General features: G+C 34.2%; 1 protein-coding gene and 1 long non-coding RNA gene across 9 annotated transcripts in view; one reads left to right on the forward strand and one right to left on the reverse strand.

The window, feature by feature from the left end:
• LOC136027069 (ensconsin-like) overlaps window positions 1–17,878 on the reverse strand; it is a 171,168-nt gene that overhangs the window by 98,158 nt on the left and 55,132 nt on the right. The gene's annotated exons all lie outside the window — the stretch shown is intronic.
• LOC136027068 (uncharacterized) lies at window positions 2,419–8,675 on the forward strand. The gene is made up of 2 exons (XR_010617486.1): window positions 2,419–4,694; window positions 8,480–8,675. It is a non-coding gene; the product is annotated as an uncharacterized LOC136027068 (long non-coding RNA).

The raw sequence follows: 17,878 nt of genomic DNA on the forward strand, positions 1-17,878 counted from the left end.
TTTCAAGAAGGGTTCAAGGGACCGCTAGGCCAAAACCGCAACTGACACAAGAGCATAATACATTGATTTATTCCAAATTTACTGTTTGAACGAGAAAGACAGACCATTACCAGACACTTTAGAACTCGATTAATGTAGCATACCTTCTTACACTAATCTCAGTGCCATGTTTTATTTTGCCATGCTTGCTTGTTTCAATTATCATAGAATATTTCAAAAGTAAAATTTATAATTTCTATAGGAGGAAACTACGAAATCTCAGGCTTAATACTTAATAATATTATTTTATCGTATCAAAAAATTATAAGGTATCTCATCTTTTTTATTTTTCATGAAAATGTGGCTGTTTGAGAAAAAGAACTTGTTTTGGATTGAGAGATGTCAAATTTGAAGCAAAATTTAGCTAGTCAAGAGTCAAAATGTTGAGATGTGCTCAAAAAATGGCCTTTCAAATGGAGTTTCTAAAGTGCTCTACTTTGCGGAAGTGTAAGTCCATGTTTATTTATAATTTAAAACCGATTTTCGGAGAAGTAAGGTATATTGTGCAAAAAAATAATTTTGGTCTTTCTTTTTGCACGGAATGTATGTAAGCCGTCTCCTAATCTTATAGGATCACCTTGTCCGATTTGGTCACTCCTGGAAAAAAAAAACAACAAACACAAGAAACACATACGTGATTTTGTTTGTGGTAAAAATTTTAAATTCCGCATTTTGGTATATAGGACCTTGAAACTTGAAAATAGGGTTATTTGATGTGCTGAATATGATGGTGTGATTTCCATTTAGATCACTTGTTTTGGTTGCTTTCCCTCTTTCAGACATAGGTCATATTTTCACTGGCTCGTAACTTTTAATGGGTACCATTAAGCTTAATGAGCTGTATATTTTTGAAATCTACTTGAATGTTCGATTCTTTTCTAGTATGTACTATTATCAAATCTTGGTGTTTTAGGGTTTCGATTACTCTTAAGCCGGATCACCCCGTACTTACAGCTTCTTGCCACGAACTGTTTTATGCAATGGAGAATGCTAGTATTTTTCAATATTATTCGCATTTTACTTTTTATTTTAAGGGCTAAAAAATGCTTAGTTTGTGTTTAATACTAATACTGTTCTAGTGTTTCGAATTATATGACACTTATTGATTCTTATTCTATGACCATTCAATTTTGATTTACATTATACCTAACTCTCTGTTAAATGGTCATCATGTGTAGTTTTGCTTCAGATTAAAAATCAACATTTGCCTTAATAAATGAATTTTCGTTTTATCTTTGCGACATGAAATTTTCACGGGTATGTACCGACAGTATTTTTTATCATGAAATACAGACACGTTCCGAAACAAAAAATAGAAATTTATAAAACACTTGAAACCCGAGTCTACAAAAGCTGTTAAAAAGAAAAAAAATACTAGAAGAATTCGTATGCACACACGAAGAGACAAAGTCAAGTAGTTTTTTCCTAGAGGCAAATTCAAATCAGAATCTGATCGTTACCATGTTCTAACTTTTAAACCAATTAGTAAAAATAACTGCCTAGCTTTCTGCTGAGAAGTTAGTGGTGAACGTTGCCATCAGATAGGCCACGTCCTCTTTTTGTAGCACTGACATATATATATATATATATATATATATATATATATATATATATATATATATATATATATATATATATATATATATATATATATAAATCTACTGCTTGGTACCACTCCTAAAAGGGTGCTTTAGCTAAAAATTAGAAGGCAAGACATGTCACAGAACCCAGGGGATAAAGTTATTTACTAACGGTTAAAAAACGTGTATATATTATGTTCAAAAAAATTTGACTTTAAGAAATGTATACCAACTTTATAATATTGCTGTTATGAAAGGAGCCGTTCATAAGCTCTACTTTCTTACCACACACACTTCATAAACCTGAATTTGTGCATGTGCAACGACATAGGTTTCCGATAGAAAACCAAGTAGCAAATTAGAGCATGGCTCTGACGTATTGGAAAACTTCCTAAATTTCGTCCTGTGAAATGTGTGTAATGTTCAGAGAAACATTTTACAACTGTATTTTACCTATACTGTGAACCAAATGTTCGAGGATAAGATCATGCATACAAATCAGGCATGTTGTTGTAGATCCCCATGACATACTGCTGAATTGCTTTGGATGAATTAGTGGTTCAATTTTAACTTTAAACTATTAGCAACCTCACTCGGAGCAGTCGGATAACCCCTTGCAAAAATTGCATAATAAGCAATAAACTTGCAGCAGCAAAAATTGTTTGCACCCACAAAACTTTCTCAAACACAATAAAAATACCACACTTGGAGCAGTCGGATAACTCCTTGGTCGAGCTGCCTTCGATTACGTTGGTCGATAGCGCTAATGGGCCAAGGAAGTGTTTTCTGCTCTATGCACAAATTGTTTGCACCCACAAAACTTTCTCAAACACAATAAAAATACCACACTTGGAGCAGTCGGATAACTCCTTGGTCGAGCTGCCTTCGATTACGTTGGTCGATAGCGCTAATGGGCCAAGGAAGTGTTTTCTGCTCTATGCACCAATTGTTTGCACCCACAAAACTTTCTCAAACACAATAAAAATACCACACTTGGAGCAGTCGGATAACTCCTTGGGCGAGCTGCCTTCGATTACGTTGGTCGATAGCGCTAATGGGCCAAGGAAGTGTTTTCTGCTCTATGCACCAATTTTTGCACCCACAAAACTTTCTCAAACACAATAAAAATACCACACTTGGAGCAGCCGGATAACTCCTTGGGCGAGCTGCCTTCGATTACGTTGGTCGATAGCGCTAATGGGCCAAGGAAGTGTTTTCTGCTCTATGCACCAATTGTTTGCACCCACAAAACTTTCTCAAACACAATAAAAATACCACACTTGGAGCAGTCGGACAACTCCTTGGGCGAGCTGCCTTCGATTACGTTGGTCGATAGCGCTAATGGGCCAAGGAAGTGTTTTCTGCTCTATGCACCAATTGTTTGCACCCACAAAACTTTCTCAAACACAATAAAAATACCACACTTGGAGCAGTCGGATAACTCCTTGGGCGAGCTGCCTTCGATTACGTTGGTCGATAGCGCTAATGGGCCAAGGAAGTGTTTTCTGCTCTATGCACCAATTGTTTGCACCCACAAAACTTTCTCAAACACAATAAAAATACCACACTTGGAGCAGTCGGATAACTCCTTGGGCGAGCTGCCTTCGATTACGTTGGTCGATAGCGCTAATGGGCCAAGGAAGTGTTTTCTGCTCTATGCACCAATTATTTGCACCCACAAAACTTTCTCAAACACAATAAAAATACCACACTTGGAGCAGTTGGATAACTCCTTGGGCGAGCTGCCTTCGATTACGTTGGTCGATAGCGCTAATGGGCCAAGGAAGTGTTTTCTGCTCTATGCACCAATTGTTTGCACCCACAAAACTTTCTCAAACACAATAAAAATACCACACTTGGAGCAGTCGGATAACTCCTTGGGCGAGCTGCCTTCGATTACGTTGGTCGATAGCGCTAATGGGCCAAGGAAGTGTTTTCTGCTCTATGCACCAATTTTTGCACCCACAAAACTTTCTCAAACACAATAAAAATACCACACTTGGAGCAGTCGGATAACTCCTTGGGCGAGCTGCCTTCGATTACGTTGGTCGATAGCGCTAATGGGCCAAGGAAGTGTTTTCTGCTCTATGCACCAATTGTTTGCACCCACAAAACTTTCTCAAACACAATAAAAATACCACACTTGGAGCAGTCGGATAACTCCTTGGGCGAGCTGCCTTCGATTACGTTGGTCGATAGCGCTAATGGGCCAAGGAAGTGTTTTCTGCTCTATGCACCAATTGTTTGCACCCACAAAACTTTCTCAAACACAATAAAAATACCACACTTGGAGCAGTCGGATAACTCCTTGGGCGAGCTGCCTTCGATTACGTTGGTCGATAGCGCTAATGGGCCAAGGAAGTGTTTTCTGCTCTATGCACCAATTATTTGCACCCACAAAACTTTCTCAAACACAATAAAAATACCACACTTGGAGCAGTCGGATAACTCCTTGGTCGAGCTGCCTTCGATTACGTTGGTCGATAGCGCTAATGGGCCAAGGAAGTGTTTTCTGCTCTATGCACAAATTGTTTGCACCCACAAGACTTGCCCACACCTACTTGATTATAATTCAATAATATTATTTCAAGAAGGGTTCAAGGAACCGCTAGGCCAAAACCGCAACTGACACAAGAGCATAATACATTGATTTATTCCAAATTTACTGTTTGAACGAGAAAGACAGACCATTACCAGACACTTTAGAACTGTATTAATGTAGCACACCTTCTTACACTAATCTCAGTGCCATAATTTATTTTGCTATGCTTGCTTGTTTCAATCATCATAGAATATTTATCTTAGAATAAAAGTAAATTTATAATTTCTATAGGAGGAAACTACGAAATCACAGGCTTAATACTTAATAATATTATTTTATTGTATCAAAAAATTATAAGGAAACTCATCTTTTTCATTTTTCATGAAAATGTGGCTGTTTGAGAAAAAGAATCTGTTTTGGATTGAGAGATGTCAAATTTGAAGCAAAATTTAGCTAGTCAAGAGTCAAAATGTTGAGATGTGCTCAAAAATGGCCTTTCAAATAGTTTCTAAAGTACTCTTCTTTGCGCAAGGGTAAGTCCATGTTTATTTATAACTTAAAACCGCATTGCGGAGAAGTAAGGTAAATTGTGCAAAAAATAATTTAGTTCTTTCTTTTTGCACCGAATGTATGTAAGCCGTCTCCCAATCTTATAGGATCACCTTGTCCGATTTGGTCACTCCTGGAAAAAAAACAACAAACACAAAAAACACATACGTGATTTTGTTTGTGGTAAAAATTTTTAATTCCGCATTTTGGCATATAGGATCTTGAAACTTGAAAATAGGGTTATTTGATGTGCTGAATATGATGGTGTGATTTCCATTTAGATAACCTGTTTTGGTTGCTTTTCCTCTTTCAGACATAGGTCATATTTTCACTGGCTCGTAACTTTTAATGGGTACCATTAAGCTTAATGAGCTCTATATTTTTGAAATCAACTTGAATGTTCGATTCTTTTGTAGTATGTACTATTATCAAATATTTGTGTTTTAGGGTTTCGATTACTCTTGATCCGGGTCACCCGGTACTTACAGCTTGTTGCCACGAACTGTTTGATGCAATGGAGAATGCTAGTATTTTTCAATATTATTCGCATTTTACTTTTTAATTTCAGGGCTAAAAAATGATTAGTTTGTGTTTAATACTAATACTGTTCTAGTGTTTCGAATTATATGAAACTTATTGATTCGTATTCTATGACCATTCAATTTTGATTGACATTATACCTAACTGTCTGTTAAATGGTCATCATGTGTAGTTTTGCTTCAGATTAAAAATCACCATTTGCCTTAATAAATGAATTTTCGTTTTTTCTTTGCGACATGAAATTTTCACGGGTATGTACCGACAGTATTTTTTATCATGAAATACAGACAAGTTCCGAAACAAAAAATGGAAATTCATAAAACACTTGAAACCCGAGTCTACAAAAGCTGTAAAAAAAAAAAAAAAAAAAAAAAAAAAAAAAAAAAAAAAAAAAAAAAAAAAAAAACAAGAAGAATTCGGTTGCACACACGAAGGGACAAAGTCAAGGAGTTTTTTCCTAGAGGCAAATTCAAATCAGAATCTGATCGTTACCAATGTTCTAACTTTTAAACCAATTAATGAAAATAACTGCCTAGCTTTCTGCTGAGAAGTTAGAGGTGAACGTTGCCATCAGATAGGCCACGTTCTCTTTTTGTAGCATTGACATATATATATATATATATATATATATATATATATATATATATATATATATATATATATATATATATATATATATATATAAATCTTCTGCATGGTACCACTCCTAAAAGGGTGCTTTAGCTAAAAATTAGAAGACAAGAGATGTCAGAGAATTCAGGGGATAAAGTTATTTACTAACGTTTAAAAAACGTGTATGTTATGTTCAAAAAAATTTGACTTCAAGAAATGTATACCAACTTTATAATATTGCTGTTATGAAAGGGGCCGTTGATAAGCTCTAATTTTTTTTAAAAATGAAGGAATTATGACATCAAGAGGTACTTGTAATACTATTCCTTTATCTGTGCCATAAAACATAGTAAATAAAACAAGAAAATGAACCCGATTCGGGTAGATTTAATGAATGTTGACAAAAGCATCTACGAGCCAAGGAAAAACGTCTTTCTTTTAGATTCACGAATTTTTTTTTATTGATTATATAGTGATTCAATAAGAGCCGTCTTTTTCTTCTATTGTTATTGTCTATCAAAGACCCAAAAAAAACAGTGTAATCATTTGGTGTAGTAGGTCAGAGTAAATGACTTGATGACGTCAAACAATAAAGCCTAAATGTATTGTAAGGTATATGTAATGTTGTTTAACATGTACAGCAATTAAAATTTTGAAGTGCCCCTCTCCCCAAAACAGATTTAATGTTAGCTTTGAGGCTTTTTATAAATATGAATTTTTCTGAGCAAAATATACGAAATAGGTACGGAACTCATTCAGCTTCAATCCTAGCTGTAAGAGAAAATGATTATTCCAGCTAAGGCTCTATAAATTGTTCACATAATTGACCATACTTCTGAAAGTTGGTCGTCGAAAAAGTACAATACATGGCCATATTCAAATATTCAATCTGTAGTTCGTGCCTATTTTTAGTCTATGAACTGTCAATTCCTTTTTGTGTAAATAAAAAAAAAAAACAATTGAAAATCAGGAGCAGCATTAAAAGTAAAAACGAACAGGAACTATACCGCATATAAGGGGGGGGGGTCATACTTTGTTCTTTATATTGCTCCTAGATACCTTTCTATTTATGCTAGTGCTTTTAGTCCTTTTGAAAGAGCTTTTTATTCTAATGAACTCCCTCATATATGGCCTAATTTCCCACTATTTTCAGTTTAGGGATGCTCCTTACTTTCAGTCGAAAAAACTATTATTGAGTTTCTGATTATTTTTTAAATAATTCTGGTAAATCTGATTTTCCCTTCATGAAAAATTCACTTTGTTCATGGGAAACTTGTCCTTGAAAAGTTCTCTAATGTAAACTAACCCCCCCCCCGTAAAATTCCCCATGGACAATTCTATCCTCTTAAAATTTCATCAGACTAGTTCATGCTTTCATTTGAAAAAAAAAATAATTTCAAACACTATGTTTGGGGAAGCTTTAAGCAGGGATCTAACCTTGATAATGTCATAACAACTCAAATAAAACCGTAAATAACAATTAGAAGAGACCAAAGGAAACTGCCTAGGATCCAAGGAACCGCCAAGGAAACTGGCTGATTAGACCTAAGATGGAACCGGGGAAGAAAAAAAAACTTTAAGTTTGATTTCTTTTGTACTTAAAGATTAAATCAGATATAGCACTTTGGTTCAGGTTGAGTCAACCACACTCTTATAGTGTTATAATTTTTTTCGTAGGAAAACGTGAAGCAAAGATTAGTCGATTAATCCCAATTTTACAGAAGAGATAAGCGGCTACAAAAAGGTTATTGAGTTACGCTACCTTTCTCTGTCAATGGCACATCAGTGTACTTTTGCCCCCCCCCCTTCTCCTCAGACAGATCAGTATAATATTAGGGAAATATATGAAACAGTATTTAAACATTTTGATGAAGGAACTTCGGTAGAAAGATAATAAGAAATGACTATAAGAAAAAAACATTTTATTTTGTTAATTCGTTAGTGTTTAATTTTACTCTGACATATCATCTCAGAATGTGACAGTCCTTACTGCTTCTCCTAGATTATACTTCCCTAAATTTCAAATTATTTGTATTTTACTTTAAAAGGAATAGAAACGATAGTCTTCTTTATGATAATTTCTGTCTATATACCCTTAAGCAAAAATACATCTTAGTCGAAAAAAAAACAATAAAGAGAACACTTAGATTATAATTTTACGGTTTAGTCTTTATTGTCTTTGTTAGTCTTTGTTGTGAAACTTTTTGCAAAATAAAATGTATATTTTGGGGGAGAGGGTTTGGGTTTCCTTTTAAGTTCTGTCTTTGCCTAAGTACAAGTATATGAAAACTTCAGTGGTTAACTTGTTTGAGCTATTTATAGATTTTTTGCATGGGCTAAGGAGCAATTTGATCTGTTCGTCTGATTTTTTTCGCTCTACTTTCATTATAATCATTTTTTCTTGAAAGTCTTTTCACATGGGCTCAAATGAACTTAATTATTCAAATAGTTTTCATGTAAGCAGCAGAGAAAATACTAAATGTAAGCCCAAATATAGAATCAGAATAATATTAAACCGCTAATCAAGATTTGTGGATGCCAAGTCGCCAGAAAATTTGATTCTGGGAAAGTGTTTTTTAATATTGAGCAATTAATTAATTAATGACATTATTTTCAGGAAATTGGGATTCGAAAAGATCCTAGAAGATTAATGGACAGAACGAATGAAGGAAGAAATAATGCATAATCATGGCTGAAGGTTTTGAAGGATTGTAGTGTCAAACTATTCTCTGAAATTTTATAAGTTGCATATTTTTAATGATGTCTTTTGCTTAGCTGCAGCCTAAGATAAGTTAAAGAAGCTGTGGTGTTTTTTGCCTTTGTATTATGTGTAAATCTCTATTCTAGTTTCGAATCATTAGGTTAAAGATAAACCTTCAAACGGGACAATCAAATTAGGTAGCTATATGCACAAAATTGGGATATTTTTCATCTTAACAACAGTAAATTCGTTCAATGAAATAAGTTGGTTTAATGCTTCGTAAAAGCTGCCATCAATAAGTGTTTTTTTAAATATAAATACTTTTTCAATATTCAGTAACAAAGTCAGATTACAAATCATGGGTTGAAACAAAGAAATTCTGCCCATATTTTTGAGTTTGAATTCTCGACACAGTGGGAATTAAAAAGAGAATATATTGTGTATATGCCCAGTATTTAAATAAAACTTAGATCTAACAAAAAACTTGTAGCATTCAATTGAAATAGCCAATGCTATACATTCTCTATTGAACTAACCTATTGCTCATAAGATAATTGCTTTGCTTCGGGCCATTTGCTTGTTTTGTTTAATTATATTAATAAAACCATCTTTCTCTCTCTCTAAAAAAAAAAAAAATGATGGCTGTCAAAGTAAATGTTCCGAAATACGTGTTCCAAAAAACGCATAGTTCATTCTTTGTTTTGTTGATAGATAATTCCATCTATCATCCGTTGATGCGTCGTTCCTAGGCTTTAAAGAGCGAAGGCTGAGAAAGGGAAAGAAAGCTGAGAAATTTCCTCACACCCGTAGCTTTTGACGAATAAATTCCGTTTTTAAATTTCCATTGCTATTGGGCTGAGTCGCTCTTTCTTGATAATGGATTACATATATTTTGGAAATGAATATTCAACTGAATCACAAATGTGCCCTGAAACTTAAATGCTCTATATAAGCTTTAGATATTTTTAAACTAATTGTATATATCAAAATACCCTCGATAACAGTTTTGACCTTAATGTTTAAAATTTTAATCCAAATTCTCTTTTTTGTGGGAGTATAAAGTGCAAAAAATGACAAATTTGATATGACATTTTGTTATCTAAAAATGATTAAATCTTAATATTTTGCTGGAATGAGCTCTATCTTGACATCCTAAAACAAATATTACCATTATGATCACTCGAAGAAACAGCTAAAAAAACGGTTGCATATCTTTAAGCATCTTTGTTGGGAAGAATAAACAATTTATATCGTAAGTGTGCATTATATTCAAGGCCTTTCCTAACAAACCTATTGTTTATCAACAAAATACGATTTGAAATAATAAAACATTTTACTAGTCCTTTGTTTTCTAAAGTTATCTGATCAAAATTTTGAGAGAGCGGTAATAACTACTGTGGGGAGTAAAAATAACCCCCCCAAGCCACAGGGAGACGCCTGTAAGCTATGAAATGTATTCAATCTGTACGCATAGTATTTGTTATAGAGGAGTATACACACTTTTTGAGAGGGGGATTTTGTGCCTAGGGTGGGTTTCTTTGGTAGAATTTTTAATGGAGAGGGAAATTTCTGGGGGAGGGGGTTTTCCATGGAAAATTCTACATGGGGCGATCTGATAGAATTACTGTTCGAAATTATTTTTAATTGTCATAATCTCTTTCCAAAGTCAGATTTTTACTGAAGATGGTTCAGGAAAAATTATTCTGAGGCTATTTTCATTTTGGATTTCCAGAAAAACCATTTTACGGAAAGAGAGGATTTCAGAAGCTATTGAGGAAATTATTGGAAATTAGTATTTTCAAATGACAGCATGCTAAGGAGTATTTTTCAAGCTGAATCGACCGCAAGAAAATTTACGGGGGCGAGTTTCTTACTGTCTGGAGGGGGTTTTACGGGAATTAGTTTACATGGTAGAAATTCCTACGCATGAGTTTCCTGTGAGAAGGAAATATTTAAGAAGAGTGAACCAAATCTACGGGCGTTATTTAAAAATGATCAGAATAAAAAAAAACAACAGATTTTTTAACTGAAAGTAAAGATCATTAAAACTCAAATGAACAGGATTTACTTTTGTATATGAAGGGAATACCCCCCTCCTCAGTACTGTTATTTACGCTGAAGTTTGACTGTCCAAATTTCTTAAGAACAGCTGCATAAACATTGGTCGTTTGAATAGAAAAGGAAGCATTTCGTAAAGTCCTTAAAGCTTTAGCGTAAAGAGCAAGGCATTGTGGAGGGAAGCGACTCCTTCATAAACAGTTTCTGTTTGTTTTGAATTTTAATTTTGCTCCTTACTTTCCAAAAAAGACTTCTTCAGTTAATATCCGTTACAATTATTGTTTTGTAGGAATAAAAGGTACAAAAAATTACAAATTTGTTATTTAAAAATGACTAAATTTTAAGATTCTGATGGAATGAACTCCATCTTGACATTCTAAAACAAATAGGTTTTACCGTTATAATCACTTAAAGAAACGCGTAAAAAACGGTTGCATATCCCTAAGTATCTTTGCAGGGCAGAATATACAATCTGTATCTTAACTACGTATTGTATTTAAGGCCTTTCCGACATCTTTAAGCTATGAAATTTGTAAGATCTACGTATATAATTTGTTTTTGGGAAGCATAGACACTTTCGGAGCGGGATATTTTGTGGTTGGGGCGAGTTTCTGTGGTAGAATTTTTCATGGAGGGTGAAATTTCTGGGGGAAAATTCTGTAGGAATTTCTACCTGGGGCGATTTAAAAGAATTAAAAAATATGATTTTTTTTAACTATAAGTAAAGATCTTTAAAACAAATGAACATAATTTATTTTGTATATGAAGGGGCTGCCGCCCCCCCTCAATACGTTGCTATGTACGCTAATTTGACTGTCACAATTTTTTAAGAACAACTACTGAAACACGGGTCGCTTAATTAGAAAAGAAGTTTTTTTTTAAAGCACTTAAAAGCTTTAACGTAAAGAGCAAGGTACGGAAAAGGAGAATAAACCCTTCATAAACAATAATTTCTGTTCATTTCAAGTTTTAATGGTGTTCCTTACTTTCAGAAAAAAAAACCTTCATTTAATATCCATTACATTAATGCATGGCTTAGTGTTTTTACACATTAAGTGCCGTTTTTCATGCCTGATCAACATCCACAGGTTTGTATTCTTTCAAGAAAAATAATATCTCAAGTGCCATTTGGAGAGCAGAAGGGTATATAATCTCAAAAAATAAAACCCTTCTTGCTTCTCATTTTAGTCAAGATATCTGTAATAATAAATGTAATAATAATTTTTGACAAGTCACTACAGACAGAGCATCATATTAAATATGATCTAAATCATTTTTGAAACTCATAAATTTGAGTCTTCATCTAACAAATCAAATGACTAAATTGTAATTGAAAATATATCTTTCATTTTATGAAACCAGCTTTTAAGCTTCCTAGAGGGTTTCTAAATTATTTCTGGCCTGTATTATTATTATTACATAAGTCATTTCATGAATCAAGTGTCCTATACTTGGTTGTATCTTTTGCTTTGTTTATTATTTCGATTTTTTATCTTTTTATCAAAACTACAGAATAGGGTTGGATTTCAAGCGAAATTTTTTAGCCGAAGTATGACCCTCGAGGCTTTACGATAATTTGTTAAATGTCCGTTAGTGTTGATATTATAGGACTATAAATCTTTCATTTTCTTTAAGGCTACAAAATGTTTGCAGCTGTAACGAATCCAAGGACCAAAGATAACGGAAGTATTCTCTGTACCAGATCAGAAAGTTTAATCTGTGAGTAAAAGAAGAAAAGACTGTGTATTTTATAAAACAGTCTCTTGTTTCTAATAAAGTTTATCGATTCAATGCTTCTTTTAATTTTTTTTTTCAATGCCAACGAGTACTAGATAGGTATGAGACAAAGGCTAGGTGAAGTAAAGTTGACCGAATAGAGTGAAAGGATATGAGGATAAAACAATAATTCCAGATAGGATAGAATTGCCCTTTTCCAAGGAATATGGCCATATAAATCCGTTTCAATAATAGTCCCACTAGATATAAAACAAGCAAAAAAAAAAAAAAAATCCTATTTGAACGAAAACCATCTACAAAGTTTAACTAAATTTTCTGTACAATATCCTCCAAAAATATAATTTATACATAAATGAACAAATATATTTTTAAATAAAATATCTACATTTATTTTTGTAGATCCTACACCTCAGAAGAAGTCATTTATAAATCCTAAATTTAAAAGACATCCCTTTTTTAGACATTAATTTATCTCTCAACTGCCATCTTTTGATCAAAGTATTTATTGTACCACTGAATTCCAGCGGACCCATAATTATTAAGCGAAAATACATTTGCCATTGGTTCATATTAGCTTATGGAACAAAAACCAGTTTTTTGACGTAGCGCCTAAACGTACCACTTTTCAAAAGCGTCCTTTTTGGTTTAGAACCGGCATGTCATCACCTTCCTATTAGCCTATTAAGAAAAACGAGTTTTGTGACGTCAGGTCTAAGACGTGCCCGGATTCGATATTTGTGTCTTTTTTAATGAAATTGGCATGGCCGCAAGAAACCTGTTTTCTAACATGCCATGAACGGCTAGGCCTGTTTTCGAGAGACCCCTAGGACTATGAAAATTGATAGACGTGTCAGGGAGCTGCACAATTTGACTTGATAAAGTCGTTTTCCCAGATTCGACCATCTGGGGGGCTAAAGGGAGAGGAAAAATTTCAAAATTTAGGTATTTATAACTTACGAGTGGGTGATCGTATCTTAATAAATTTTGATATTTAGAAGGACATCGTGACTCAGAGCTCTTATTTTAAATCCTGACCGGCATTAAGCCTCTTATTTTCCTTTTTAAATCAATCTATTGATTCATAGAATTTTGTTAGAGCTCGTACCATATGATCTCTTGGCTCTTAGCTCTTCTCGCCTCGTCACAAGTGCCATATGAGCTCTTAGCTCTTGTTTAAAAGTAGTAACAAACTTTAGTGTAAAGAGCGTGGTGTTTAGGAGGGGGCAACCCCCTTCATATACGTAATAATTTCTGTTCTTTTTAAATCTTAATTTTGCTCCTTACTTTCAGTTGAAAAAACTGTTTTATATTTAATCGGTCAAAGGAACAAAATGCACAATAATGTTGATTTATTGTGCATCGCCCTTTGAGATTTCGACCCGCGTCAACACTGGTAGTAGATTTTAGTATTTTTTCTGTAGTTTTTACCTTTTTTTAGTTTTTTTGGTTTTTTTTTTACTTATGTCCTGGTCGACATTTATACTCCCTGTGTCCCGGTCGTCATTTGTGTCCCAGTGCTTTGTTGATGGTGATTGCTAACCGAACATTACTTGTGTCCCGGTCGCTTTCTCTTTGAGTGTCGTCATTTATATTCCCTATGTGCCGGTGTCCCGGTCGTCATTTATGTCCCGATGTCCCGGTCTATAATTTCTCATTTGTGTCCCGGTCTGTAATTTCTCTTTGAGTGTTTTTTCTTTTTAGTTTTTTTTTAGTTTTTTACCTTTTTTCTTTTTTCAGTTTTCTTTTTCTTCTTTATTTTTCAGCGTCACTATGAAGTACATATCGACGAACCTTTGTTTTTTTAACTTAAATCTGGTAGGCATTGATGACCTTATCCAAGTCAAAATCCCAAACCCAATCATCATCGCTATCATTTTCAGTTTTGATATGTTTTGACTCTCGCTGTCCAGGTGGATTTTCATCTAACTGCGCGGTTTTGCGTTCAAATACCGTTAATGAACGTTAATAATTAAAAATCAAACACCGTCAAAGCAAAAATGACGACAACTAATTTCATGACGTCAGCCGACACAGAAACATGACGTCACCTGATCCACAGACAGACAGACAGACAACTTATTTTTATATATATACTAGCTGTTGGGGTGGCGCTTCGCGCCACCCCAACACCTAGTTGGTGGGGCGCTTCGCGCCCCCCCAAGCCCCCCCGCGCGCGTAAGTCGTTACGCGCCATATTAGTTACGCGCCATTGTAGTTGTGTCCCTGTGTCCCACCTGTGAATATAGATAGATTTATATATGTGTTTCAAACTATGTAAAAATTGCGAATATACAACATTTTTGGCTTTCCCACTACTGGAAGCTTTCCGTTTCCAATTGCCAGCAATTGATCTGAAAATGTTTGACCAGAATCATCGTTTTGCAATCGGACACGCATATTTGTAGTTAATTTTAATATTTTTACGTGTGCCCATAAATTAGAATTTTTCAGGCAAGCATTCATTTCGTCTGCAGGAGTTAAACTACGTAAAAATTGCGAATATACAACATTCTTGGCTTTCCCATTGTCTGTGCATATACAAAGCCGTATGCACTAATAATGACGTCATATGCAAACGCTTAGCCATTTATTATTTTTATAATTTTTTAGAATATTCGGAAATACTTTTTCAATCAATTCATTTTTGGACGTCACTAAACTACAGAAATCAGCAGGTAGTTGTATACGTCCTGAAATTGAGTCTATCGTATCATAAATGTCTTTTTGTTCCGACGTTAACTTGTAAATGTTATTTTGTACATACGACAATAGATCACTCGTACTGTAACTTTGTTCACGATCCAATTCTACACATGTCGAAACAGCAGCGATACGGTTAGGTGAAGGCATTCCCAAATCCTGAAGAGGTTTGTTTGCCATACGTACGCACAAATCTTCTATAATAACTAAAAGCCATTTATTATTTTTATAATTTTTTAAAATATTCGGAAATACTTTTTCAATCAATTCATTTTTGGACGTCACTAAACTACAGAAATCAGCAGGTAGTTGTATACGTCCTGAAATTGAGTCTATCGTATCATAAATGTCTTTTTGTTCCGACGTTAACTTGTAAATGTTATTTTGTACATACGACAATAGATCACTCGTACTGTAACTTTGTTCACGATCCAATTCTACACATGTCGAAACAGCAGCGATACGGTTAGGTGAAGGCATTCCCAAATCCTGAAGAGGTTTGTTTGCCATACGTACGCACAAATCTTCTATAATAACTAAAGTGTCGTTATAAATTTCTGATGTAAAATCAAAAGTCATTTCTGACGTCTCTAACTGTTTTCGATGGAGTATATCTTCGGACATTTTTGACTTATATTTTTCCCATAACTCTGTAGGAGCTGATGGAGAGCAAGTGTACGAATTTGACTTGGGGTTGACGTTTCGCACGCGTCATTGATGCAGTTATCCCAGTGTTGGTCATTCTCCAATAAATTCAGAGCTTGGCATGCACTACGGTAAGTGTCATGTATAGTACCGTTTACAGTTCTCAAATACTCAAAGGATGTCGGACCGGGTACATTCACCAAAAGCAGGCGTAGAAAGAAGCATTCATGTTGATTGGGGTGAACGGTGTAGAGTCTTCCTATCGTGGTATCTTTGAAGATGGTAGGTTGGCCGTAAACCCACTGGTTATCTACTTCGATGGTGGTACCGTTGCCATTGTAGGTTTTTCAGTCATTTTACAATTAGAAATTTCTCTTTCAACGGTCTTCTTACAATTAAAAATTTGTCTTTGAACGATATTCTTAAATACCTGTGTCATGGTCGTCATTTATATTCCCTGTGTCCCGGTCGTCATTTGTGTCCCGGTATCCCAGTTCTTTTTCTTCTTTATTTTTCAGCTTCACTATGAAATACATATCGCCGAACCTTTGTTTTTTTAACTAAAATCTGGTAGTCATTGATGACCTTATCCAAGTCAAAATCCCAAACCCAATCATCATCGCTATCATTTTCAGTTTTAATATGTTTTGACTCTCGCTGTCCAGGTGGATCTTCATCTAACTGCGCGGTTTTGCGTTCTTTAGCCTCAAGCCTGTTTCCTTGTTGTTCTTTTGATTCCTCGGCACGCTTTCTTTTCTGACTTTCTCTATCAGCAGCAAGTTTTTTGGCATAGACTCTTTGAGCATCTTCATCAGTCATTGTAAACTTAAACATTAATAGAATTCTACGCGAACATATGTCTTATATAACTTGAATGACGTCACCTTCAAAGCAAAAATGATGGCAACTAATTTCATGACGTCAGCCGAAACATGACGTCACCTGATCCACGATCCACAGATCCACAGACAACTTATTTTTATATATATAGATAGATATAGATATATATATATATATATATATATATATATATATATATATATATATATATATATATATATATATATATATATATATATATATATATATATATATATATATCATGAAAAGAGAAATCACCAATGCTACAGCACAAACACACACACACAAAAAAAAAAAATATGCTTTGCTGTTTCTTCACAAGTTGTCGAAAACCACGCTTCTCGATCTAACAAAATCCCTTCATCGAATTTCTTAAATATATCATATCGCTTTTTCCAATATTTATAGTAACTACGTTCAACTTTCATCCACTCTGGAGGCCATTTCTTGCAGACTTTACCGTCTTCAACGAAAAGACGTGAATTATATTTCTTGTGTGATTATTAGCTTAGCCTTACTGAAAACATCGTAGTATTTGAAAAAGCTTCTGAAAAATATGATCGATTTTAATGCAGTCAGGGAATGATTGTGAAGAAATTTATTACCCCTTTCAAGCATCAAAGTCTTAATTGGTCTATTAGTTATTGACTCTCTAAGGTATGTTTATGATGTCACAAAAAAGGTTATACTATGTCATCATAATATTTTGAAGAAATTCCGTAATTTGTTAAATAATTCAATCAAAAGCAGTTTTATATAAAATGCAAATCATCTTCAAATCGATTTCCAACTGATTTTTGACAAAAATTTAATTGCCCTACATTAATCTCAAATTAATAAAAATCTTTAAATTTAGTCAAGGGTCATAGAAAATATAACCTCAAATATACCGATTTTAATTTGATTATAAACAAATTCATTATGACTAACTATAAAGCGAATAAAATGAGGAGGGGGCATCAGACTTCAAAACAAGATGTAAGAACGTTTTCAACAGCGGAAAGAGGTGACGAGAAAGAAGCTAACCTGATTCGTGACATTGAGTCACTGGAAATAGGATTATTGCAGACAAAAAAAGGCAAATCACACAAGAAATATAATTCACGTCTTTTCGTTGAAGACGGTAAAGTCTGCAAGAAATGGCCTCCAGAGTGGATGAAAGTTGAACGTAGTTACTATAAATATTGGAAAAAGCGATATGATATATTTAAGAAATTCGATGAAGGGATTTTGTTAGATCGAGAAGCGTGGTTTTCGACAACGTGTGAAGAAACAGCAAAGCATATTGCTGAGCGCTGTCGGTGTGACTTGGTA

Source organism: Artemia franciscana, chromosome 5, assembly GCF_032884065.1.
Source record: "Artemia franciscana chromosome 5, ASM3288406v1, whole genome shotgun sequence".
NCBI lineage: Eukaryota > Metazoa > Arthropoda > Branchiopoda > Anostraca > Artemiidae > Artemia > Artemia franciscana.